We start from the raw sequence: 24,446 nt of genomic DNA on the forward strand, positions 1-24,446 counted from the left end.
CAGTGTGTTGGCTTGGCTCTGGTTGACCGCAACCCCATTGAGGTACTGATTATAAGAGGATTTGTTTATTTATGTTAATGTGATCAAATCAAGACTGCCAAAAGAGTCACGCAATGTCAAGCCATGCCTAGGGTTGGGGAGTAACGGATTACATGTAAGGAATTACAAAAACCGGTAACTGTAATCTGTATGTTACCAGCAAAATACCAGCAAAAAATGTTGTAATCAGATTATAGATACTTTTGAAAAACTAGATGATTACTTCGAGGATTACTTTTAAACTCCGAAAAGATGTTAGCGAGAAAAGAAAATCTTTGACACTTCTCTGTTTTCTCAATGACATTCAAATCACCATTGAAAAAAGGCGCAACTTTAAATTTATACCACCTGAGCGAGTCTGACCACAAGCCATACACCACTATGATGACACCTATGTGTTTGATGGATCGCGGGAAAAGAGCAAGCTTCAGTCCAAGATATGTCTCCCAATGGTGTCGACTGCTGTCGGCATCCAAAGATTATCCAATTTGAATAAACACTTGGAGTTAAGGATGACAGCAGTGGTGTAGTCTACAGCGATACGGATATCACTTATTATTGATATCTACATAGCTGTCACGACTTCCACCGAAGTCGGCCCCTCTCCTTGTTCGGGCGACGTTCGGCGGTCGACGTCACCGGCTTACTAGTTGCCACCGATCTATGTTTCCCTGTTCGTTTGCTTTTGTCTTTATTATTCACACCTGTTTTTGATTCCCTGATTATGTTCATTATTTAACCCTCTGTCTTCCCTGTTTGTCTTGTCCGTGATTGTTTCCTGTTTTGTGATTGTTGGAGGTGGTTTCGCCTAACCCTGTATTTGGATGTGGAAGAAGTTTGATTATGATTTTAGTAAACACGTTATTGTTTACACTCATCCATGTGTCCTGCGCCTGACTCCGACACTTATTCTACTAAAGCATTACAATAGCGCATTGATGTGAATCACACTGCTGCCCTCTCATTTAGCTATTTGCGCCTCACAGATTGTGGTTGTTGTGGATGGCAGTTCACAAATCTAAATGTGTATTTGAACCCAATAATGGTTGAATTCAAGAAGTTAAAGCTGCCTATCAATCATTGTTTTTGAAACCAGTGGACAGCCAGTGAAAAATGTGCTCTTGCAACAGCTGCACAGTGCGGACCCCAGCCAATGGAATAAAAGTGGGGTGTTCAATCTAATTCATACTGATTTAAAAAAATTAAGAAATCCATAGGCCTAATGGACACATGCTCAAACTCAAACACTTATGATAGATTTAAAGGGGCAATCTATAGTTGCTACATCCAATTTTGGACTTATAAATTATACATATATATCCATTGATTCTTAAAAAAATATACCTTATAAATGCCTCATGAGCTTAGTTCAACTTTTGTACCCTATCAGAACCCACAATATAACCTTGTTTTTCTCCAAAGTTTGTAAACATTCTAAATGTAAACAAACACTGTATAGCCTCATAACATGGTTCAAACAATAATTTTGATACCATGGATAGTTAGTCATTGCATCCATAGCTCAGTCTATTAATCTGAGAGTGGTTACATTTCTCCAGGCCCATCCCTAAGCTTTTTACCAAAACAGAGGCGGGGCGGCCGTTTTGTTATTGTTTAATCATTTTTGTCTTCTAATGCCTCTTAAGGGGAAAGTAATCTAAAAGTAACTGAATGTAATCAGATTACATTACTGAGTTTGGGAAATCCAAAAGATATGCTACTGATGACAGTTTTGGACAGGTAACTAGTAACTGTAACGGATTACATTTAGAAAGTAACCTACCCAACCCTGGCCATGCCCCCTCCCTTAATGTGTAGCCATTCAGTTTCTATCTGTGAAATACATCAGAGTTGAGCAGAGTGGTGTGGGTGGGCGTCATTCAACTGCTGTTTATCTGACTGACTGAAGCCCCCTCATCAGTGTGGCTGTCCAAGAGTGTTTCACAGTAATCTCAAGAGGCAATGCTTATTTTACTAATAGCGCAATCGGCACCTTTTGTTTGTGTTTTAGGAGCCATGTGTTTCAGAAGCTCTCCAAAGATGTGTGTTGGGGGAGGTGTGCAGATGCGTCATGCCCATAGGGGGCACAGGGGCACACGCCCCCTCAGATTTGTCCTGTTTTATAAAAATATTTTTGTTGTTGTTTCTCTGTAATATTACTAGCCATCTAGCAATTTTATGAAGTTGGCTTTAGCTAGCCCAGATAGGTTACCAATCTCCCAACCACATAACTTACTACCAAGAAGCTTTTTGAGGCTATCAAATTAGAGTAGCTAGTTTGGCTAACTAGCTTAGCTGGCATGCCTGCTGGCAAGGTTGGTAGCAAGCAATTACTAACCAGATGCCTCACAAGTCCTCAACTGGCAGCTTCATTAAATAGTACCTGCAAAAAAACAGTCTCAAGGTCAACAGTGAAGAGGCGACTCCGGGATGCTGGCCTTCTAAGCAGAGTTGCAAAGAAAAAGCCATATCTCAGACTGGCCAATAAAAATAGAAGATTAAGATGAGCAAAAGAACACAGACACTGGACAGAGGAACTCTGCCTAGAAGGCCAGCATCCTAGAGTCGCCTCTAAACTGTTGACGTTGAGACTGGTGTTTTACGGGTACTATTTAATGAAGCTGCCCGTTGAGGACTTGTGAGGTGTTTGTTTCTGAAACTAGAAACTCTAATGTACTTGCCCTCTTGCTCAGTTGTGCACCAGGGCCTCCCACTCCTCTTTTTATTCTGGTTAGAGCCAGTTTACGCTGTTCTGTGAAGGGAGTAGTACACAGCGTTGTACGAGATCTTCAGTTTTTTGGCAATATCTCGCATGGAATAGCCTTCATTTCTCAGAACAAGAATAGACTGACGAGTTTCAGAAGAAAGTTATTTGTTTCTGGTCATTTTGAGCCTGTAATCAAACCCACAAATGCTGATGCTCCAGATACTCAACTAGTCTAAAGAAGGCCAGTTTTATTGCTTCTTTAATCAGGACAACCGTTTTCAGCTGTGCTAACATAATTGCAAAAGGGTTTTCTAATGATCAATTAGCCTTTTAAAATGATCAACTTGGATTAGCTAACACAACATGCCATTGGAACACAGGAGTGATGGTTGCTGATAATAGGCCTCTGTACGCCTATATTCGATTAAAAATCAGCCGTGTCCAGCTACAGTAGTAATTTACAACATTAATAACAATGTCTACATTGTATTTCTGATCATTTGATGTTATTTTAATGGACAAAAAATTATATTTTCTTTCAAAAACAAGGACATTTCTAAGTGACCCCAAACTTTTGAACGGTAGTGTGTGTTTAAATACATACTGCTCATAAAAATAAAGGGAACACTTAAACAACACAATGTAACTCCAAGTCAATCACACTTCTGTGAAATCAAACTGTCCACTTAGGAAGCAACACTGATTGACAATAAATTTCACATGCTGTTGTGCAAATGGAATAGACAACAGGTGGAAATTATAGGCAATAAGCAAGACACCCCCAATAAAGGAGTGGTTCAGCAGGTGGTGACCACAGACCACTTCTCAGACTCTGTCTCATGCTTCCTGGCTGATGTTTTGGTCACTTTTGAATGCTGGCGGTGCTTTCACTCTAGTGGTAGCATGAGACAGAGTCTACAACCCACACAAGTGGCTCAGGTAGTGCAGCTCATCCAGGATGGCACATCAATGCGAGCTGTGGCAAGAAGGTTTGCTGTGTCTGTCAGCGTAGTGTCCAGAGCATGGAGGCGCTACCAGGAGACAGGCCAGTACATCAGGAGACGTGGAGGAGGCCGTAGGTGGGCAACAACCCAGCAGCAGGACCGCTACCTCCGCCTTTGTGCAAGGAGGAGCAGGAGGAGCACTGCCAGAGCCCTGCAAAATGACCTCCAGCAGGCCACAAATGTGCATGTGTCTGCTCAAATGGTCCGAAACAGACTCCATGAGGGTGGTATGAGGGCCCGACGTCCACAGGTGGGGGTTGTGCTTACAGCCCAACACCGTGCTGGACGTTTGGCATTTGCCAGAGAACACCAAGATTGGCAAATTCGCCACTGGCGCCCTGTGCTCTTCACAGATGAAAGCAGGTTCACACTGAGCACGTGACAGACGTGACAGAGTCTGGAGACGCCGTGGAGAACGTTCTGCTGCCTGCAACATCCTCCAGCATGTCCGGTTTGGCGGTGGGTCAGTCATGGTGAGGGGTGACATTTCTTTGGGGGGCCACACAGCCCTCCATGTGCTCGCCAGAGGTAGCCTGACTGCCATTAGGTACCGAGATGAGATCCTCAGACCCCTTGTGAGACCATATGCTGGTGCGGTTGGCCCTGGGTTCCTCCTAATGCAAGACAATGCTAGACCTCATGTGGCTGGAGTGTGTCAGCAGTTCCTGCAAGAGGAAGGCATTGATGCTATGGACTGACCCGCCCGTTCCCCAGACCTGAATCCAATTGAGCACATCTGGGACATCATGTCTCGCTCCATCCACCAACGCCACGTTGCACCACAGACTGTCCAGGAGTTGGCGGATGCTTTAGTCCAGGTCTGGGAGGAGATCCCTCAGGAGACCATCCGTCACCTCATCAGGAGCATGCCCAGGCGTTGTAGGGAGGTTATACAGGCACGTGGAGGCCACACACACTACTGAGCCTCATTTTGACTTGTTTTAAGGACATTACATCAAAGTTGGATCAGCCTGTAGTGTGGTTTTCCACTTTAATTTTGAGTGTGACACCAGATCCAGACCTCCATGGGTTGATAAATTGGATTTCCATTGATTATTTTTGTGTGATTTTGTTGTCAGCACATTCAACTATGTAAAGAAAAAAGTATTTAATAAGATTATTTCTTTCATTCAGATCTAGGATGTGTTGTTTAAGTGTTCCCTTTATTTTTTGAGCAGTGTATATATATATATATATATATATATATATATATATATATATATATATATATATATATATATATATATATATATATATATATATATATATATATATATATATATATATATAATACCAGTCAAAAGTTTGGACACACCTACTCATTCAAGGCTTTTCTTTATTTTGACTATTTTCTACATTGTAGTGAAGACATCAAAACTATGAAATAACACATATGGAATCATGTAGTATCGAAGAAAAGTGTTAAACAAATCAAAATAAGTAATTAAGATGGCGCTGGAGGAGAAGGCAGACGTTTTACATGCCCCCAGCTGATTTTTTTGTTCATTTATTTGCAACTTATTTTTTTACTTATTTTGTACATAATGTTGCCGCTACCGTCTCTTATGACCGAAATGAAGGTCTAGACATCAGGACTGTGATTACTCACCACGGACTAGCAGAATACTTTTTTTCATTTCATGACTCGACGTAAATGATATACTGCTTCCTCGGGAACAGTCCCCGATCCCCATGACCTGCGTGAAGAGGAGGCGGAGAAAGAGGGGCTAAAGGTCCGGTTGCCTTCTGAGAATTCATAGGCGATAGAGAAAAAAAACACTTCCCTCCATTCTGCTAGCAAATGTGCAATCTTTGGAGTATAAAATTGACGAGTTACGCGGAAGATTAAACTACCAACGGGGGTGGTTTACAGAAGATAGAAGAAGCCCTATTTGGTAAAAGACCAAGTCCATATTATGGCAAGAACAGCTCAAATGCGCAAACGACAGTCTGTCATTACATTAAGACATGATGGTCAGTCAATCAGGAAATGTCAAACTTTGAAAGTTTCTTCAAGTGCAGTCGCAAAAACCATCAAGCACAATGATGAAACTGGCTCTCATGAGGACCGCCACAGGAAAGAAAAACCCAGAGATACCTCTGCTGCAGAGGATAGTTAATTAGAATTAACTGCACCTCAGATTGCAGCCCTAATAAATGCTTCACAGAGTTCAATTAACAGACACATCTCAACATCAACTGTTCAGAGGAGACTGCGTGAATCAGGCCTTCAGGGTCGAATTGCTGCAAAGAAACCACTACTTAAGGACACCAATAAGAAGAAGAGACTTGCTTGGGCCAAGAAACATGAGCAATGGACATTAGACCGGTGGAAATCTGTTCTTTGGTCTGATAAGTCCAAATTTTAGATTTTTGGTTCCAACCACCGTGTCTTTGTGAGACATAGAGTAGGTGAATGGATGATCTCCGGATGTGTAGTCTCCACCGTGAAGCATGGAGGAGGAGGTGTGATGTGTGGGGGTGCTTTGCTGGTGACAGTGTCAATGATGTATTTATAATTCAAGGCACGCTTAACCAGCATGGCTACCACAGCATTCTGCAGCAATACGCCATCCTATCTGGTTTGCGCATAGTGGGACTATCATTTGTTTTTCAACAGGACTATGACCCAAAACACACCTACAGGCTATGTAAGGGCTATTTGACCAAGGAGAGGGATGCAGTGCTGCATCAGATGACCTGGCCGCCACAATCACCCGACCTCAACCCAATTGAGATGGTTTGGGATGAGTTGCACTGCAGAGTGAAGGAAAAGCAGCCAACAAGTGCTCAGCTTATGTGGGAACTCCTTCAAGACTGTTGGAAAAGCGTTCCAGGTGAAGCTGGTTGAGAGAATGTCAAGAGTTTGCAACACTGTCATCAATGCAAAAGGTAGCTACTTTGAAGAATCTAAAATCTAAAATATTTTTTGATTTGTTTAACACTTTTTTGGTTACTACATGATTCCATATGTGTTATTTCATAGTTTTGATGTCTTCACTATTATTATACAATGCAGAAAATAGGAAAAGTAATGAAAAACTGCTGTGTCCAAACTTTTGACTGGTACTGTATATTATTATTTTAGTTATTTTTTTGTGTGTGCCTGTTTTGCATGTTATTTTAGCATTAATACGTGTCACATATCAGTTTGCAAACAATGTAAAAAACAAAATAATTGAGTTAACAAAGCCACATGCAAAGATGGTCTCTTTTTTGAGTAAGGCAGCTCCAAAATGCAGGTGTTTCAGCCTAGCTCAGTGCTTGCTGTGGTCTTGGGTTAACCAGCAGATAATATGGAGCGTAGGGGTTGGTAATGTTCTTTCATTGCGCCGCGATTGGCCCAGTGATCTGTCACTCATCGGGACACTGTTTCACCGCAAAATCTATGTGGAGAGCTCGAAAATAGATTTACATTAGGAGTGCTCATTCAAGAAGGCTCAAGGTCATAAAATGACATCAAATCACGTTATATCTACATAGCTTTGAGTGGACTGATCATGTCAACATGATACTTTCAAAATCTTAGCTAGCAAGCTAGACAAGCAGTTATCATCATGAATCAAGTTGACAATCTACTGGCAAATCCTTTTCAATCCTTATCATATGAAGATAAATTATAGATAAAATGTATATGTAGGGTATGTAAACATTATATAAAGTGGCATTGTTTAAAGTCACTAGTGATACATTTATTACATCCAATTTTTTATGATTAATGTGGCTAGAGATTTGAGTGAGTATGTTGGCAGCAGCCACTCAATGTTAGTGATGGCTGTTTTTCAGTCTCTCGGTCCCAGCTTTAATGCACCTGTACTGACCTCGCCTTCTGGATGATAGCGGGGTGAACATGCAGTGGCTCAGGTGGTTGTTGTCCTTGATGATCTTTCTGGCCTTCCTGTGACATCAGGTGGTGTAGGTGTCCTGGAGGGCAGGTAATTTGCCCCCGGTGATGCATTGTGCAGACCTCATTACCCTCTGGAGAGCCTTACGGTTGTGGGTGGAGCAGTTGCTGTACCAGGCGGTGATACAGCCCAACATGATGCTCTCGATTGTGCATCTGTAAAAGTTTGTGAGTGTTTTCGGTGACAAGCCAAATTTCTTCAGCCTCCTGAGGTTGAAGAGGTGCTGTTGCACCTTCTTCACCACGCTGTCTGTGTGGGTGGACCATTTCAGTTTGACCGTGATGTGTACTCCGAGGAACTTAAAACTTTCCACCTTCTCCGCGACTGTCCTGTTGATGTGGATAGAAGGGTGCTCCCTCTGCTGTTTCCTGAAGTCCATGATCATCTCCTTTGTTTTGTTGAAGTTGAGTGTAAGGTTCTTTTCCTGACACCACACTCTGAGGGCCCTGACCTCCTTCATGTAGGCTGTCTCGTCGTTGTTGGTAATCAAGCTTACCACTGTGGTGTCGTCTGCAAACTTGATGATTGAGTTGGAGGCGTGCATGGCCATGCAGTCATAGGTGAACAGGGAGTAAAGGAGAGGGCTGAGCACGCACCCTTGTGGGGCCCCAGTGTTGAGGATCAGCGGGGTAGAGATGTTGTTTCCTACCCTCACCACCTGGGGCGGCCCATCAGGAAGTCCAGGACCCAATTGCACAGGGCGCGGTCGAGACCCAGCTTAATGACGAGTTTAGAGGGTACTATGGTGTTAAATGCTGAACTGTAATCGGTGAACAGCATTCTTACATAGGTATTCCTCTTGTCCAGATGGGTTAGGGCAGTGTGATTGCGATTGCGTCGTCTGTGGACCTATTGGTGCGGTAAGCAAATTGGAGTGGGTCTAGTGTGTCAGGTAGGGTGGAGGTGATATGATCCTTGACTTGTCTCTCAAAGCACTTCATGATGACGGAAGTGCGTGCTATGGGGCAATAGTCGTTTATCTCAGTTACCTTAGCTTTCTTGGGAACAGGAACAATGGTGGCCCTCTTGAAGCATGTGGGAACAGCAGACTGGGATAGGGATTGATTGAATATGTCTGTAAACACACCAGCCAGCTGGTCTGCGCATGCTCTGAGGACGCGGCTAGGGATGCCGTCTGGGCTGGCAGCCTTGCAAGGGTTAACACCTTTAACCTGTTAGGGCTAGGGGGTAGTATTGACACGGCCGGATAAAAAACGTACCCGATTTAATCTGGTTACTACTCCTGCCCAGTAACTAGAATATGCATATAATTATTGGCTTTGGATAGAAAACACCCTAAAGTTTCTAAAACTGTTTGAATGGTGTCTGTGAGTATAACAGAACTCATATGGCAGGCAAAAACCTGAGAAGATTCCTTACAGGAAGTGCCCTCTCTGACAAGATCTTGTTCTTCTTGTCTCTGTTTATTGAAGACTGAGGATCTTTGCTGTAACATGACACTTCCTACGGCTCCCATAGGCTCTCAGAGCCCGGGAAAAAGCTGAATGATATCGAGGCAGCCCCAGGCTGAAACACATTATCGCGTTTGGATAGTGGCCGGTCAGAGTACTCTGAGACTCAGGCTTGTGCACGAGGGCACGAGATGTTTTTATTTTCTCTCTCTTTGTACGTATACACGCTTTCCCGGTCTGAATATTATCGCTTTTTTACGAGAAAAATGGCATAAAAATTGATTTTAAACAGCGGTTGACATGCTTCGAAGTACGGTAATGGAATATTTAGACATTTTTTGTCACGAAATGCGCCATGCTCGTCACCCTTATTTATCCTTTCGGATAGTGTCTTGAACGCACGAACAAAACGCCGCTATTTGGATATAACAATGGATTATTTGGGACCAAACCAACATTTGTTATTGAAGTAGAAGTCCTGGGAGTGCATTCTGACGAAGAACAGCAAAGGTAATAACATTTTTGTTATAGTAAATCTGACTTTGGTGAGTGCTAAACTTGCTGGGTGTCTAAATAGCTAGCCCTGTGATGCCGGGCTATCTACTTCGAATATTGCAAAATGTGCTTTCACCGAAAAGCTATTTTAAAATCGGACATATCGAGTGCATAGAGGAGTTCTGTATCTATAATTCTTAAAATAATTGTTATGTTTTTTGTGAACGTTTATCGTGAGTAATTTAGTAAATTCACCGGCAGTGTTCGGTGGGAATGCTAGTCACATGCTAGTCACATGCTAATGTAAAAAGCTGGTTTTTGATATAAATATGAACTTGATTGAACAAAACATGCATGTATTGTATAACTTAATGTCCTAGGGTTGTCATCTGATGAAGATCATCAAAGGTTAGTGCTGCATTTAGCTGTGGTTTGGGTTTATGTGACATTATATGCTAGCTTGAAAAATGGGTGTCTGATTATTTCTGGCTGGGTACTCTGCTGACATAATCTAATGTTTTGCTTTCATTGTAAAGCCTTTTTGAAATCGGACAGTGTGGTTAGATTAACGAGAGTCTTGTCTTTAAAATGGTGTAAAATAGTCATATGTTTGAAAAATTGAAGTTTTAGCATTTTTGAGGTATTTGAATATTGCGCCACGGGATTACACTGGCTGTTGAGTAGGTGGGACGCTTGACCTAGCCCAGAGAGGTTATATGTTTTACTCATGTAGGCTGCGGTGAAGGAGAGCCCACAGGTTTTGGTAGCGGGCTGTGTCAGTGGCACTGTATTGTCCTCAAAGCGAGCAAAGAAGTTGTTTAGTTTGTCTGGGAGCAAGACGTCGGTGTCCGCGACGGGGCTGATTTTCTTTTTGATTGACTATAGACCCTGCCACATACGTCTCGTGTCTGAGCCGTTGAATTGCGACTCTACTTTGTCTCTATACTGACGCTTAGCTTGTTTCATTGCCTTGCGGAGGGAATAGCTACACTGTTTGTATTTGGTCATGTTTCCGGTCGCCTTGCCATGATTAAAAGCAGTGGTTCGGGCTTTCAATTTTGCGTGAATGCTGCCATCAATCCACGTTTTCTGGTTGAGGAAGGTTTTAATAGTCACCGTGGGTACAACAACACCGATGCACTTGCTAATAAACTCGCTCACCGAATCAGCGTGTACATCAACGTTGTTGTCTGAGGCTATCCAGAACATATCCCAGTCCACGTGATCGAAGCAATCTTGAAGCGTGGAATCGGATTTGTCGGACCAGCATTGAACAGACCTGAGCACGGGCGTTTCCTGTTTTAGTTTCTGTCTATAGGCTGAGAGCAACAAAATGGAGCCGTGGTCAGATTTGCCGAAAGGAGGGCGATGGAGGGCTTTGTATGCGTCGCGGAAGTTAGAGTAGCAACGATCCAGAATGCTGCCAGCCCGGGTCGCACATTTGATGTGCTGATAAAATTTAGGAAGCCTTGTTTTCAGATTAGCTTTGTTAAAATCCCCAGCTACAATAAATGCCTCCTCAGGAGATGTGGTTTCCGGTTTACATAGAGTCCAGTGAAGTTTTTTCAGGGCCGTTGAGGTGTCTGCTTGGGGGGGATATACACGGCTGTGGTTATAGTCAAAGAGAATTCTCTTGGTAGATAATGCGGTCGGCATTTGATTGTAAGGAATTCTAGGTCAGGTGAACAGAAGGATTTATGTTCCTGTATGTTGTTATGATCACACCACGACTCGTTAATCATAAGGCATACACCCCTGTCCTTCTTCTTACCAGAGAGATGTTTGTTTCTGTCGGCGCGATGCATGAAGAAACTTGGTGGCTGTACCGACTCTGATAACGTATCCCAAGTGAGCCATGTTTCCGTGAAACAGAGTATGTTACAATCTCTGATGTCTCTCTGGAAGGCAACCCTTGCTCGAATTTCGGCTACCTTGTTGTCAAGAGACTGGACATTGGCGAGTAGTATACTCGGGAGCAGTGAGCGATGTGCCCGTCTACGGAGCCTGACCAGAAGACCAATCCATCTGCCCCTTCTGCGGTGCCGTTGTTTTGGGTCACCTACTGGGATCCGATTCATTGTCACCGTTTTAGTGCAATTAATGCATTGTTTAGTGTTGTGTTGTGTAGGGGCTTTCCTGGCATATTTTTCCCCACCAAGATTTTCATGCTAAAATCGCTACTGCCTACACTACTATATACACTCACCTTCCAGTTTATTAGGTACACCCATCAAGTACCGGGTTAGACTCCTCCTTTGCCTCCAGAACAGCCTGAATTCTTCGAGAATGGATTCTAAATCTTTTAAGGGGGGGGGGGGGGGTTAGAAGGATTACTTTATCCTATCCTAGGTATTCCTTAAATAGGTGGGGTTTCAGGTGTCTCCGGAAGGTGGTGATTGACTCCGCTGTCCTGGCGTCGTGAGGGAGCTTGTTCCACCATTGGGGTGCCAGAGCAGCGAACAGTTTTGACTGGGCTGAGCGGGAACTGTGCTTCCTCAGAGGTAGGGGGGCCAGCAGGCCAGAGGTGGATGAACGCAGTGCCCTTGTTTGGGTGTAGGGCCTGATCAGAGCCTGAAGGTATAGAGGTGCCATTCCCTTCACAGCTCCGTAGGCAATCACCATGGTCTTGTAGCGGATGCGAGCTTCAACTGGAAGCCAGTGGAGAGAGCGGAGGAGCGGGGTGACGTGAGAGAACTTGGGAAGGTTGAACACCAGACGGGCTGCGGCGTTCTGGATGAGTTGTAGGGGTTTAATGGCACAGGCAGGGAGCCCAGCCAACAGCGAGTTGCAGTAATCCAGACGGGAGATAACAAGTGCCTGGATTAGGACCTGCGCCGCTTCCTGTGTGAGGCAGGGTCGTACTCTGCGAATGTTGTAGAGCATGAACCTACAGGATCGGGTCACCGCCTTGATGTTAGTGGAGAACGACAGGGTGTTGTCCAGGATCACGCCAAGGTTCTTAGCACTCTGGGAGGAGGACACAAGGGAGTTGTCAACCGTGATGGCGAGATCATGGAACGGGCAGTCCTTCCCCGGGAGGAAGAGCAGCTCCGTCTTGCCGAGGTTCAGCTTGAGGTGGTGATCCGTCATCCACACTGATATGTCTGACAGACATGCAGAGATGCGATTCGCCGCCTGGTTATCAGAAGGGGGAAAGGAGAAGATTAATTGTGTGTCGTCTGCATAGCAATGATAGGAGAGACCATGTGAGGATATGACAGAGCCAAGTGACTTGGTGTATAGCGAGAATAGGAGAGGGCCTAGAACAGAGCCCTGGGGGACACCAGTGGTGAGAGCGCATGGTGCGGAGACAGATTCTCGCCACGCCACCTGGTAGGAGCGACCTGTCAGGTAGGACGCAATCCAAGCGTGGGCCGCGCCGGAGATGCCCAACTCGGAGAGGGTGGAGAGGAGGATCTGATGGTTCACAGTATCAAAGGCAGCAGATAGGTCTAGAAGGATGAGAGCAGAGGAGAGAGAGTTAGCTTTAGCAGTGCGGAGAGCCTCCGTGACACAGAGAAGAGCAGTCTCAGTTGAATGCCCAGTCTTGAAACCTGACTGATTAGGATCAAGAAGGTCATTCTGAGAGAGATAGCAGGAGAGCTGGCCAAGGACGGCACGTTCAAGAGTTTTGGAGAGAAAAGAAAGAAGCGATACTGGTCTGTAGTTGTTGACATCGGAGGGATCGAGTGTAGGTTTTTTCAGAAGGGGTGCAACTCTCGCTCTCTTGAAGACGGAAGGGACGTAGCCAGCGGTCAAGGATGAGTTGATGAGCGAGGTGAGGTAGGGGAGAAGGTCTCCGGAAATGGTCTGGAGAAGAGAGGAGGGGATAGGGTCAAGTGGGCAGGTTGTTGGGCGGCCGGCCGTCACAAGACGCGAGATTTCATCTGGAGAGAGAGGGGAGAAAGAGGTCAAAGCACAGGGTAGGGCAGTGTGAGCAGGACCAGCGGTGTCGTTTGACTTAGCAAACGAGGATTGGATATCGTCAACCTTCTTTTCAAAATGGTTGACGAAGTCATCCGCAGAGAGGGAGGGGGGGGAGGATTCAGGAGGGAGGAGAAGGTAGCAAAGAGCTTCCTAGGGTTAGAGGCAGATGCTTGGAATTTAGAGTGGTAGAAAGTGGCTTTAGCAGCAGAGACAGAAGAGGAGAATGTAGAGAGGAGGGAGTGAAAGGATGCCAGGTCCGCAGGGAGGCGAGTTTTCCTCCATTTCCGCTCGGCTGCCCGGAGCCCTGTTCTGTGAGCTCGTAGTGAGTCGTCTAGCCACGGAGCAGGAGGGGAAGACCGAGCCGGCCTGGAGGATAGGGGACAGAGAAAATCAAAGGATGCAGAAAGGGAGGAGAGGAGGGTTGAGGAGGCAGAATCAGGAGATAGGTTGGAGAAGGTTTGAGCAGAGGGAAGAGATGATAGGATGGAAGAGGAGAGAGTAGCGGGAGAGAGAGAGCGAAGGTTGGGACGGCGCAATACCATCCGAGTAGGGGCAGAGTGAGAAGTGTTGGATAAGAGCAAGAGGGAAAAGGATACAAGGTAGTGGTCGGAGATTTGGAGGGGAGTTGCAATGAGATTAGTGGAAGAACAGCATCTTGTAAAGATGAGGTCAAGCGTATTGCCTGCCTTGTGAGTAGGGGGGAAAGGTGAGAGGGTGAGGTCAAAAGAGGAGAGGAGTGGAAAGAAGGAGGCAGTGAGGAATGAGTCAAAGGTAGACGTGGGGAGGTTAAAGTCACCCAGAACTGTGAGAGGTGAGCCATCTTCAGGAAAGGAACTTATCAAGGCGTCAAGCTCATTGATGAACTCTCCAAGGGAACCTGGAGCGCGATAAATGATAAGGATGTTAAGCTTGAAAGGGCTGGTAACTGTGACAGCATGGAATTCATATGTGGAGATAGACAGATGGGTCAGGGGAGAAAGAGAGAATGTCCACTTGGGAGAGATGAGGATTCCAGTGCCACCACCCCGCTGGCTCGATGCTCTAGGGGTATGTGAGAACACGTGGGCAGACGAAGAGAGAGCAGTAGGAGTAGCAGTGTTATCTGTGGTAATCCATGTTTCCGTCAGCGCCAGGAAGTCTAGGGACTGGAGGGTAGCATAGGCTGAGATGAACTCAGCCTTGTTGGCTGCAGACCGGCAATTCCAGAGGCTGCCGGAGACCTGGAACTCCATGTGGGTCGTGCGCGCTGGGACCACCAGGTTAGAGTGGCAGCAGCCACGCGGTGTGAAGCGTTTGTATGGCCTGTGCAGAGGGGAGAGAACAGGGATAGACAGACACATAGTTGACAAGCTACAGAAGTGTTGTTTCTTGTATTATTGTCTCTTGTGTCTTTAGAGAACTTTTTCACTTTGATATCCTTTTTCTTCTGTCCTGATTTTCTCTTTCGTTTCTTCTGTTAACCTCTATGGGCTAGGTGGGACGCAAGCGTCCCACCCGTGGTGCACTCCATCAACAGCAGGTGCATTTCAAGAGCGGCAAATTTGAATCCAAATAAATGTCAAAATTCTAATTTTTCAAACATACAACTATTTTACACCCTTTGAAAGATAAACATCTCCTTAATCTAACAACGTTTTACGATTTCAAAAAGGTTTTACGGCGAAAGCATAAATTTAGAGTATGTTAGGACAGTACATTTACAAGAGTTGTGTGTAATGTTTTGTCAATTCAAAGACAGGGTCGCCAAAACCATAAAACCAGCTAAAATTATGCACTAACCTTTTACAATCTCCATCAGATGACACTCCTAGGACATTATGTTAGACAATGCATGCATTTTTAGTTCTATCAAATTCATATTTATATCCAAAAACAGCGTTTTACTATGGCATTGATGTTGAGGAAATCGTTTCCCTCCAATAACCGGCAGTCAAGTCAGCACCACAAATTAAATAATTAAAATTAGAAAACATTGGTAAAATATTATATTGTCATTTAAAGAATTATAGATTTACATCTCTTGAACGCAATCAACTTGCCAGATTTAAAAATAACCTTACTGGGAAATCACACTTTGCAATAATCTGAGCACTGCGCCCAGAAAAATACGCGTTGCGATACAGACTAGCCGTCATGTTGGGGAGATCTAAAATCGAAAATACTATGTAAATAATCCATTACCTTTGATTCTCTTCATCAGATGTCACTTCCAGGTATCACAGGTCCATAACGAATGTAGTTTTGTTCAAAAAAGCTCATCATTTATGTCCAAAAATCTCCGTCTTGTTAGCACATGATCTAAGCCCGCCGGACTTCACTTCATGAACGAGGGGAAAAATATATTTACGTTCGTTCAAACATGTCAAACGTTGTATAGCATAAATCATTAGGGCCTTTTTTAACCAGAACATGAATAATATTCAAGGTGGACGAATGCATTCTCTTTTATAACGTATTGGAACGAGGGTACCCAACATGAACTCGCGCCAGGTGTCTAATGGGCCATCATCGTTCCATGGCTCTTGTTCGGTCAGATCTCCCTCCAGAAGACTCAAAACACTTTGTAAAGGCTGGTGACATCTAGTGGAAGCAATAGGAAGTGCCAAAATATTCCTCAGCCCCTGTGTTTTTCAATGGCATAGGTTTAAAGGTAATACAACACATCAGGTATCCACTTCCTGTCAGAAAATGTCTCAGGGTTTTGCCTGCCAAATGAGTTCTGTTATACTCACAGACACCATTCAAACAGTTTTATAAACTTTAGGGTGTTTTCTATCCATATATAATAAGTATATGCATATTCTAGTTACTGGGTAGGATTAGTAACCAGATTAAATCGGGTACATTTTTTTATCCAGCCGTGCAAATACTGCCCCCTAGCCCTAACAGGTTAACTAGATATTCTTTGTTGTTCTTCTTCTTACATCACCGCCACCAGATTGTACCAGGCAGGATGGTTCCATGGACTCATGCTGCTTACGCCAAATCATGACAATATCATCAGCATGATGCAACAGAAACCGGGCTTATGTCGGACCAGGTGATGTTTTTACACTCTTCAATTGTCCTGTGTCGGTGATCACATGCTCATTGGAGCCATTTCTTTTTGTTTTTAGCTTATAGGAGTGAAACCCGGTGTGGTCTTCTGCTGAAATAGCCCATCCGTGACAAGGATCAACGAGTTTTGCGTTCCAAAATGCCATTCTGCACACCACTGTTGTACTGTACCGTTATTTGTCTGTTTGTGGCCTGCCTGTTAGCTGGTACAATTCATGCCATTTTCCTTCAACCACAGGACTGCTGCTGACTGGATGTTTTTTTCACACCATTCTCAGTAAACTGTTGGCAATGTTGTGCATGAAAAGCCCAGGAGGGTAGCCGTTTCTGCGATATTGAATCCGGCATGCCTGGCACTGACGATCATACTACACTCAAAGTCACTTAGGTCAATCGAACGTTCAATCGAACAGTAAGTGAATGCCTCGATGCCTGTCTGCCTGCCTTATATAGCAAGCCATGGCCATGTGACTCACTGTCTTTAGCAGCGATCCATTTTCGTGAACGCGGTGGTGTACCTAATAACCTGTCCAGTGAGTTTTGGTAAACCAAAACATAAATATAGAAAAAAGGGTTGCCTGGTAATGTGTCTGTAAAATAGAAATTGTGTGAGCAATAATATCAGTGAAGACCACCTCTTCCAGGGAAATAGGAGACACCACATTTCCCTCAGCCAGAATAATTATGTCTAAACCAATTTTGGATGGGGTGAAATGCTAGTGCCTGGGAATACAATTTAAAGTTTGGTACGGATAGTCCTCCTATTTCTTTCCTTCTTTGTAAGTGTGTTAATTTTATCCGGGATCGTTTACCTTTCCATATACATTGAAACCGCACTATACATTTTATCCCAGTAGCCAGAAGGGGGAGCGATGGGAAGCATTGAACTACAGAAATTAAGCCGTGGCAATATATACATTTTGACAATAGATATTCTTATTAATGCAGCTAGGATATTATTCCATCTACTGAGGTCAGATTTAATTGATTTGAGCATTCTGTTAAAGTTTCTGCCAATGGTTTTATCTCAGGAAGAAAATAATATATATCTACTCCCAAACATTTAAAATGGGAAATGATCGGGATTCCATAAGTAGAGATGGAGTCCTCCATTGGGGTCTTGAGAGATATAGGGCTGATTTGGTTGAATCAATTTTAAACCTTTAGATGAAGCTGAATTTATCTATGATCTTTAATGCGTTTGGGAGCAATTGAGATACATTGTCTAGATATAGAAAAAAAGGGGCTGTGTATAATGAGATGAAGTAGATTTTAAGGAAATCTGTGTTATTTCCTTCGATTCATGTATTGCCTGGGCCAGGGGTTCCATGGAGTATATATAAACAGAAGCATATTCAAATTACAAGTAAACTGACCATTGTTTTATATTTACAATCAGCCACTTGCTGCTATTTCTTACTTGTAAAGTGTTGCTATTTCTATATCAGCCCACATTGACCCAAACACATAACATATTACAAAACCCCATCTCTTACCACACTGAACACAGTGAGTGATGGTCTGACTCAAGTGTGTCACATCAATTCAGGACTCCATGCTGTGCTCATTGATGTTGCAGGACATCTCTACACTCAGGTTGACGTCAGACACACTTTCTATCACCTTGACACCTTCCGCCTGCTCCTCCTCAAAACAAAACATTAGCAAGCCAGTCTAAAACCCAGGCTAAATGTAAACCAAAACATTTAACAAGCCAATCTAAAACCCAGGTTAAAGGTAAACCCAAAACATTTAGCGAGGCAGTCTAAATCCCAGGCTAAAGGTAAACCAAAACATTTATCGAGTCAGTCTACAACACAGGCTAAAGGTAGACCAAAACATTTAGTGAGCCAGTTTAAAACCCAGGCTAAAGGTAAACCAAAACATTTAGCGAGCCAGTCTATAACCCAGGCTAAAGCTAAAACCAAAACATTTAGCGAGCCAGTCTATATCCCAGACTAAAGGTAAACCAAAACATTTAGCAAGCCAGTCTATAACCCAGGCTAAAGGTAAACCAAAAAATTTAGCGAGCCAGTCTAAAACCCAGGCTAAAGGTAAACCAAAACATTTATTGAGCCAGTCTACAACACAGGCTAAAGGTAAACCAAAACATTTAGCGAGCCAGTCTATAACCCAGGCTAAAGGTAAACCAAAAATTTAGCGAGCCAGTCTAAAACCCAGGTAAAACCCAGGCTAAAGGTAAACCAAAACATTTAGCGAGCCAGTCTAAAACCCAGGCTAAAGGTAAACCAAAACATTTAGCGAGCCAGTCTAAAACCCAGGCTAAAAGTAAACAACAACAATTGAGTACTTCTTTGAAAGAAAGTCTGTATTTGTATGAAGGAAATATTCACATGTAAAAGTTTCATTCTGTTTCAATTGAATTGTGTTATAATACATATTTTATGAACTTTGTTGCATGACAGTGGGCAGAGTATGTGTATTCTCACTGAAAGGCAGCTAAAATATTGGCCATGGAAAGCAGTTGAAATCAGAATGTACTGTGCTTTAAACATGACTTGGCATTTTACTGGGGTTGGTGTTAAACTTGAAGCTGTAACAGCTGTCGTCGGATATAGACCAAAATGCAGCGGGGAAATGTGCAATCATCTTCTTTATTATAATCGGACAAGAAGGAGAACCAAAAATAAACACGTACACAAAGAAAACACAACAACTATTCACAGGCTGGTAAGGCACAAGGCTATACACAGAACAATCTCCCACAAAGCACTCAACAAACACATACGTATATATAGGACTCTCAATCAGAGGCAACTAGAAAACATCTGCCTCCAATTGAGAGTCCAACCCCAATTAACAAAACATAGAAATACAAAAGACTAGACAGAACATAAAAATACACTAACATAGAACAGTGCCCAAAACCCCCCGGAATACATAAATCAAATACCCTACTAAACAAACCACCACCCCGAACCACATAAAACAAATACCCTCTGCCACGTCCTGACCAAACTACAATAACAAATAACCCCTATTACTGGTCAGGACGTGACAGAAGCAAATTGATTAGATCAGTGGTTCCCAACCAGGGGTACTAGGACACCTGGGGGTACTTGGCCTACACATTTATTTATTTATTTTCACCTTATTTAACCAGGTAGGCAAGTTGAGAACAAACTCTCATTTACAATTGCGACCTGGCCAAGATAAAGCAAAGCAGTTCGACACATGCAACAACACAGAGTTATACATGGAGTAAAACAAACATACAGTCAATAATACAGTAGAAAAATAAGACTATATACAATGTGAGCAAATGAGGTGAGATAAGGGCGGTAAATGCAAAAAAAGGCCATGGTGGCAAAGTAAATACAATATAGCAAGTAAAACACTGGAATGGTAGATTTGCAGTGGAAAAAAGTGCAAAGTAGAAATAGAAATAATGGGGTGCAAAGGGGAAAAAGAAATAAATACAGTAGGGGAAGAGGTAGTTGTATGGGCTAAATTATAGATGGGCTATGTACAGGTGCAGTGATCTGTGAGCTGCTCTGACAGCTGGTGCTTAAAGCTAGTGAGGGAGATAAGTGTTTCCAGTTTCAGAGATTTTTGTTGTTCGTTCCAGTCATTGGCAGCAGGGAACTGGAAGGAGAGACGGCCAAAGTATACATAGGGGGTACTTGAGAAGACTCATGATATCATAGGCCTACTGGTAAAATGCACATGGGGGGATACTTCAGGGGTATTCTGGACAGAGCAAAATTAATTTGGTTGTACAGTAACTGAAAAAGGTTGAGATGAAGCTGCATTTATCTATGATCCTTCATGCGTTTGGGAGCAACTGAGATACATTGTCTAGATATAGTAAAATATAGTCTCTGTATAATGAGATGAAGTAGATCAGTAGATTTTAAGGAAATGTATGTTATTTCCTTCACTTGATGAATTTCCAGGGGCCAGGGGTTCCATGGATAATGAAAATAGCAAAGGCGAAATTGGATCGCCCTGTCTGCTGCTTCTAGTGATTCCGAATGGAGCACAGCAGATAATGCCTGTTAAAACTATGGCTAAGTTGTATGCATATATCGACTATGCATATAGCATTTTAATGCATATAGCATTATATTAATGAAATTGGAGGCAATTTCCATTATGTTCCAAGACAAACCAGAGATATGACCATTATATCATATCAAAAGTTTTTTCTGCATCGAGAGATAATACACACAAGGAGCTGTTGTTTCTGATGAAGCATTTAAGACATGTAATTATCACGCCTGCCCCCGCTCCCCCTCTCTGGCACTCGAGGGCGCCAGGCGGCCCATCATTACGCACACCTGTCACCATCGTTATGCGCATCAGCGCTTCATGGGACTCACCTGGACTCTATTATTTTATCGATTGCCTCCCCTATATCTGTCACTTCCTCAGTTTCTTCCCCGTGTCTGCATAAATGTCGTTTTGTTCCCCGTCCAAACGCTGTTCTTGTTTTGTTTCATGTCTGTAATTTATTAAATATTGACTCTCTGCACTTGCTTCTCATCTCCCAGAGTCTGTCCTTACAGTTGGTGGAGGTTTTCCGAAAATAAAAGTTTTTTAACAAACACACTTTAGTCTGTGTGGGCCAATTTGGGTAATTAAGTCTCGAGACAGGACAACAACATTTTGGAAAACAGTTTTATTTCTGTGTTTATCATAGATAGGGGGTTATAGTGAGAACACAGGGTGGCATCCTTACCTTTTTTAATAAAAGCGAAATTAGTGCTGTATTCACGTCTTTCCAAAATGAACCTTTGTGAATGGCTGTATTCATCATTTCGAACAATAGTGGACCTCATTTATTTAAATGAAATGTGCCTTTATTCATGCTATCCAATACCCTTTTGAGTTGAGAGAGATTTGTGCTCACAGCGAGGTGACTTCTTCTGTTGAGAGAAGAGGAGTTACTAATTATTTTAGAAAGGAATAAGTCTGGCTTGGTGTGGATTTACAATCAGAGATGTACAGTTTTTTATCGAAGCGGGATAATATTTGATTCATTCATTTGAGTTCTGACCGTAATTCCCCTGTTTTAGATTCAGTAGTTACTATATCAGCTAACGGTTCATTACTGCGAAGTTTGTTGGCCAGTAAACGACTAGGATGATTACCATGTAAGTAATGGTTGAGTCTAACTCGATGGATGGTAAATTCTGCTTTATGTCTTATCAATAAATGAAGTTCTGTCTTGATTTTAAAAAGAGTAACTGGTCTGAAAAGAGTGTTTGTTGAGAACGCTCTAACACAGTTATTAACAACATTTCCATTTCAGATATACTTTTTAATTGCAATTTATTCAACCAGGTGCAAATGCAGTTGCACTATTTTTTATAAAACCTTTAGTTGCATCCCATAGAATCCAGGGGTCAACTGAATTTTGATTGATCATTATGAATTAATTTAGTTCAATTTCAAATTAATCAGAATGTAGGATTTAGTAGTAATGAAAGGTTGAAACGCCATCTTGTGGCTCTTTTAGTAGATTCGAAGATTTAAAGTTGGCAGTAGTTTGTGTGGTGATCAGACAAGCTCATATTAAGTCAGATTTCTATTTTCTTGATTAAAGAAAATATAGGTGTAGATAATTGTATGAAATCGATTTGCGAGAATGTTTGCTTTGCTTTAAGATGATGTGCTTGCCAGGCATCAATGATGTTGTAATCAGAGAGTATACAGTATGCTGGAGAGCCTTGGTTGCGTGTGGACTGTAGTTATTAGATTTGTCTCACACGTCCAAAATGTCGTTAATGTCTGTCCGTATAACCAGATGGAATTCAGTTAATTATAACAATAGGGTGTTCAGAGAATCAAAAAATGCAGGATCATATGAATTTGGAGCATACACATACAGGCTATAGTAGTAGGTGCCAGGCCCCCTGGTTTGAGTGTGTCAAGAACTGCAACGCTGCTGGGTTTTTCACGCTCAACAGTTTCCCGTGTGAATCAAGAATGGTCGACCACCCAAAGGACATCCAGCCAACTTGACACAACTGTGGGAAGCATTAGAGTCAACATGGACCAGCATCCCTGTGGAACGCTTTCGACAGCTTGTAGTGTCCATGCCCCAACAAATTGAGGCTATTCTGAAAAAAGGGGGTGGAACTCAATATAAGGAAGGTGTTGATAATGTTGTTTGTACACTAACTGTATATATTTGTTTAGGACTTAAGTTATTCATAAATAAATAAAGTGAAACACAATAAGTAAGCATTTACCCCTTCAGACTGGTACATTTAAGCTAGTAGACTTGATGAGATATGGTGGGTAATAAAAGAAAAGGAGAAAAGTAGGCGAGATATAACTGATATGCAAGCCTAAACAGTCAAATAGGACGGCTGTACTGTAGGAGTAATATCCCTTGAGCCATAATCCTCATTATTATTATTAGCAATATGGTTTAAATGACCATAAACATAAATGTACCCTTAATTTGTATTAAGCATTTAGGTGCTCTATACTACATTTTCAGTAGCGTAAATGGAAGGGGACACTGATCAACAGGAAGAAGAAAAAAAGGAATTGTGTGGTAGCCCATATAGGACTGGCCATCTATCCTAAACAGTCGTACAATAAAAATAGTAGGGGAATAGCTTCCAATTTTTATTGCCATATTTAGGCCACTTATGGATGCAATGTGCTGTATCCCCACAATGAAGCAGCCCCAGTCTGTATGACACTTCAATATATTGTCCATTGTTCCTTAATTGACATAGAGTCCTTTTTGTCTAGATGTCCTGGATCAATGGCAATATAGTAAGAAGGAAGTCCAATGTTCAGCAATAATAGTATTAATAGTGTTCCTTTTACCCAAGTGAGAGGGTGCCCTCATCATTGTCTTATGCTGAGGGCAGCATCATAGCCATAGGCTGTTGTGGTTGTGCATGGTTGTGTGGTTGTGCATGGATAGCATACCTGAATATTGAGCCAGTCAAATTGGGGTTAGCCTAGATCTTTCGGCTCGTTCCCATGTGTGTTGGGCTTGATGTGTTTCTCGAAGAATAAATGTGAGCTTTATAATGGCCAGGGAATAGCGGAAATAGTCTAATTCAAATAATTCCAGACTTATTCAATGTATTTTTTTAGAAGGGACACCCTGCAGTGTAGTGAATCAAATAAAGTTTTACAGAATCAACATAGCTTTCAACTCGCAATACTGCAAACATTTTGAAGACAGATTTGATACGAGCTTCATCTTCAAATCACAAAATCCATCAATCAATCTATGTTAGCAGAGAGAAAATGACTGAACAAATCATAAATAAGTCAATTCCACATACCTGTTGCCCTAGTGATGTCCTCCTCCTCCTGTTGAGTCTATGTTAGTATGGACTGGTGGAGATGGGTGACTTTGGCTGCGCAGCATGTATAGGAAGTGCTGGAGAGAGCAGACAGGCTGAAGATTTAAATGTTGTGTAAGGTTCTAGACTGAAGCCTCTCTCTCTAATTCCTGGGTTAGGTGGAGCCTGACGTTTGTTCAGATAGTCTGATGATAATCACCCAAAGCTACAGGAATCAACTGCTCTGCTCTCCACTACTCTGCTCTCACCTCAGCCTCCTCTCAGCCAGCCAGTCAGCCAGCCAGCTGAAAGAGTAACAGTGAGAGAGGAGGAAGCAGCCTCCCCCACCCCGACTCCTCCCCTGCTTCCCTCCCTCCCCTGTCACTCTGCCCTCTGTTCTCACGCTGGTCATGTGTTACATTGATTTCCAATGTGCTTTTGGCAATATTTCTCAATGTTGCATGTAACCTTTAAATCTTAATTAGTTTTGGATTAGATTAGTTATTAATTTACTATGTAGACTTTGACTGAATTCCATGATGAGGACATTTGTGAGGAGTGCAGGTCTTGGCAGTGCTGCAGTATTAAGGAGAGGGGGCAGTCTGATCATGTCAGGCACA

The 24,446-nt window shown here is 42.9% G+C and overlaps 1 protein-coding gene across 1 annotated transcript in view; it reads right to left on the reverse strand.

Moving 5' to 3' along the window:
* Nucleotides 1-24,133, reverse strand: part of opn4xa (opsin 4xa) — a 64,059-nt gene extending 39,926 nt beyond the window's left edge. Inside the window, 1 exon segment of the mRNA NM_001279055.2 lies at nt 23,827-24,133. The gene's annotated coding sequence lies outside the window, so the exon portion shown is untranslated.
* Nucleotides 24,134-24,446: the final 313 nt, after the last annotated feature.

The sequence above is a fragment of the Salmo salar genome, chromosome ssa01 (assembly GCF_905237065.1).
Source record: "Salmo salar chromosome ssa01, Ssal_v3.1, whole genome shotgun sequence".
Taxonomy (NCBI): domain Eukaryota; kingdom Metazoa; phylum Chordata; class Actinopteri; order Salmoniformes; family Salmonidae; genus Salmo; species Salmo salar.